Below are 4,043 nucleotides of genomic sequence, written 5' to 3' on the forward strand. Positions count from 1 at the left end.
TTTCCTTCCAAGGAGTAAGTGTCTTTTAATTTCATGGCTGCAGTCACCATCTGCACTGATTTTGGAGCCCAGAAAAATAAAGTCTGACACTGTTTCCACTGTTTCCCCATCTATTTCCCATGAAGTGATGGGATCAGATGCCATGATCTTAGTTTTCTGAATGTTGAGCTTTAAGCCAACTTTTTCACTCTCCTCTTTCACTTTCATCAAGAGAGTTTTTAGTTCGTCTTCACTTTTTGCCATAAGGGTGGTGTCATCTGTGTATCTGAGGTTATTGATATTTCTCCTGGCAATCTTGATTCCAGCTTGTGTTTCTTCCAGCCCAGCATTTCTCATGATGTACTCTGCAGAGAAGTTAAATAAGCAGGGTGACAATATGCAGCCTTGTACTCCTTTTTACTATTTGGAACCAGTCTGTTGTTCCATGTCCAGTTCTAACTGTTGCTTCCTGACCTGTATATAGGTTTCTCAAGAGGCCGGTCAGGTGGTCTGGTATTCCCATCTCTTTCAGAATTTCCCACAGTTTATTGTGATCCACACAGTCAAAGGCTTTGGCATAGTCAATAAAACAGAAATAGAGGTTTTTCTTGAACTCTCTTGCTTTTTCAATGATCCAGCGGATGTTGGCAATTTGATCTCTGGTTCCTCTGCCTTTTCTAAAACCAGCTTGAACATCTGGAAGTTCACGGTTCATGTACTGCTGAAGCCTGGCTTGGAGAATTTTGAGCATTACTTTACTAGAGTGTGAGATGAGTGCAATTGTGTGGTGGTTTGAGCATTCTTTGGCATTGCCTTTATTTGGGATCCATTTAAGTATGTTTAAATATTTTTAATTTTATATTTAAATATTGGACAAGGCTTCTCACAAAAAATAGTTCTATGTCCCGTTCTTTATCATTTACTCTATCCCTGTGACAACCATTTCCAACTTTCTTATAGCTTATTTCCCTCCATTTAAAAAAGTAGTATGTTTATGCTGCTTTTTCTTGATTTTTTCAATTTCAGATATTTTCATTAATTTCATATTGTGGATTATGAAAGTTTAACTATCTTTCATCCCTATCCAACTTTTTTTTTAAATTTTATTTTATTTTTAAATTTTACAATATTGTATTTGTTTTGCCAAACATCGAAATGAATCTGCCACAGTAATACATGTGTTCCCCATCCTGAACCCTCCTCCCTCCTCCCTCCCCATACCATCCCTCTGAGTCGTCCCAGTGCACCAGCCCCAAGCATCCAGTATTGTGCATCGAACCTGGACTGGCAACTCGTTCTATATATATTATACGTATTTCAATGCCATTCTCCCAAATCATCCCACCCTCTCCCTCTCCCACAGAGTCCAAAAGACTGTTCTATACATCGTTGTCTCTTTTGCTGTCTTGTATACAAGATTATTGTTATCATCTTTCTAAATTCCATATATATGCGTTAGTATACTGTATTGGTGTTCTTCTTTCTGGCTTACTTCACTCTGTATAATAGGCTCCAGTTTCATCCACCTTATTAGAACTGATTCAAATGTATTCTTTTTAATGGCTGAGTAATACTCCATTGTGTATATGTACCACTGCTTTCTTATCCATTCATCTGCTGATGGACATCTAGGTTGCTTCCATGTCCTGGCTATTATAAACAGTGCTGAGATGAACATTGGGGTACATGTGTCTCTTTCCCTTCCGGTTTCCTCAGTGTGTATGCCCAGCAGTGGGATTGCTGGATCATAAGGCAGTTCTATTTCCAGTTTTTTAAGGAATCTCCACACTGTTCTCCATAGTGGCTGTACTAGTTTGCATTCCCACCAACAGTGTAAGAGGGTTCCCTTTTCTCCGCACCCTCTCCAGTATTTATTGCTTGTAGACTTTTGGATCGCAGCCATTCTGACTGGCGTGAAATGGTACCTCATAGTGGTTTTGATTTGCATTTCTCTGATAATGAGTGATGTTGAGCATCTTTTCATGTGTTTGTTAGCCATCTGTATGTCTTCTTTGGAGAAATGTCTATTTAGTTCTTTGGCCCATTTTTTTGACTGGGTCATTTATTTTTCTGGAGTTGAGCTGTAGGAGTTGCTTGTATATTTTTGAGATTAGTTGCTTGTCAGTTGCTTCATTTGCTATTATTTTCTCCCATTCTGAAGGCTGTCTTTTCACCTTGCTTATAGTTTCCTTTGTTGTGCAGAAGCTTTTAAGTTTAATTAAGTCCCATTTGTTTATTTTTGCTTTTATTTCCAATATTCTGGGAGGTGGGTCATAGAGGATCCTGCTGTGATGTATGTCAGAGAGTGTTTTGCCTATGTTCTCCTCTAGGAGTTTTATAGTTTCTGGTCTTACTTTTAGATCTTTATCCACTTTGAGTTTATTTTTGTGTATGGTGTTAGAAAGTGTTCTAGTTTCATTCTTTTACAAGTGGTTGACCAGTTTTCCCAGCACCACTTGTTAAAGAGATTGTCTTTAATCCATTGTATATTCTTGCCTCCTTTGTCAAAGATAAGGTGTCCATATGTGCGTGGACTTATCTCTGGGCTTTCTATTTTGTTTCATTGATCTATATTTCTGTCTTTGTGCCAGTACCATACTGTCTTGATGACTGTGGCTTTGTAGTAGAGCCTGAGGTCAGGTAGGTTGATTCCTCCAGTTCCATTCTTCTTTCTCAAGATCGCTTTGGCTATTCGAGGTTTTTTGTATTTCCATACAAATTGTGAAATTATTTGTTCTAGCTCTGTGAAGAATACCGTTGGTAGCTTGATAGGGATTGCATTGAATCTATAAATTGCTTTGGATAGTATACTCATTTTCACTATATTGATTCTTCCAATCCATGAACATGGTATATTTCTCCATCTATTAGTGTCCTCTTTGATTTCTTTCACCAGTGTTTTATAGTTTTCTATATATAGGTCTTTAGTTTCTTTAGGTAGATATATTCCTAAGTATTTTATTCTTTCCGTTGCAATGGTGAATGGAATTGTTTCCTTAATTTCTCTTTCTGTTTTCTCATTATTAGTGTATAGGAATGCAAGGGATTTCTGTGTGTTGATTTTATATCCTGCAACTTTACTGTAGTCATTGATTAGTTCTAGTAATTTTCTGGTGGAGTCTTTAGGGTTTTCTATGTAGAGGATCATGTCATCTGCAAATAGTGAGAGTTTTACTTCTTCTTTTCCAATTTGGATTCCTTTTATTTCTTTTTCTGCTCTGATTGCTGTGGCCAAAACTTCAAAAACTATGTTGAATAGTAATGGTGAAAGTAGGCACCCTTGCCTTGTTCCTGACTTTAGAGGAAATGCTTTCAATTTTTCACCATTGAGGATAATGTTTGCTGTGGGTTTGTCATAAATAGCTTTTATTATGTTGAGGTATGTTCCTTCTATTCCTGCTTTCTGGAGAGTTTTTATCATAAATGGATGTTGAATTTTGTCAAAGGCTTTCTCTGCATCTATTGAGATAATCATATGGTTTTTATTTTTCAATTTGTTAATGTGGTGTATTACATTGATTGATTTGCGGATATTGAAGAATCCTTGCATCCCTGGGATAAAGCCCACTTGGTCATGGTGTATGATCTTTTTAATGTGTTGTTGGATTCTGATTGCTAGAATTTTGTTAAGGATTTTTGCATCTATGTTCATCAGTGATATTGGTCTGTAGTGTTCTTTTTTGTGGGATCTTTGTTAGGTTTTGGTATTAGGGTGATGGTGGCCTCAAAAAATATGGAACGCTTCACAAATTTGCTTGTCATCCTTGCGCAGGGGCCGTGCTAATCTTGTCTGTATTGTTCCAATTTTAGTATATGTGCTGCCGAAGCGAGCACCCTATCCCACTTTTCATGCATACTTTATTTCCTCATTTTCTCAGTGAATTGAGAGACTGTAACAATTGCTCACCCTAAAATAAATGAACTTTTAAAGGGCAAAATCCAAAGGACAAAGACTGCAGGTGAATTCACTGTGAAACTAATGAAACATGTTTCAGGGCACCTCTTCCTGGGCTCTGGGAGGTCTAGCTATGTGTTCATGTTGTCATATATTTTTGCAAGATTTG

At 37.3% G+C, this 4,043-nt stretch overlaps 1 non-coding gene across 1 annotated transcript; it reads right to left on the minus strand.

Moving 5' to 3' along the window:
• Nucleotides 1-3,706: 3,706 nt before the first annotated feature.
• LOC147366174 (U6 spliceosomal RNA) lies at nt 3,707-3,813 on the minus strand. The gene has a single exon (XR_015133517.1). It is a non-coding gene; the product is annotated as a U6 spliceosomal RNA (small nuclear RNA).
• Nucleotides 3,814-4,043: the final 230 nt, after the last annotated feature.

This window comes from Bos grunniens, chromosome 9 (genome assembly GCF_055505025.1).
Source record: "Bos grunniens cultivar Pamir isolate PY7600 chromosome 9, Bosgru_T2T1.0, whole genome shotgun sequence".
In the NCBI taxonomy this organism is placed as follows: Eukaryota; Metazoa; Chordata; class Mammalia; order Artiodactyla; family Bovidae; genus Bos; species Bos grunniens.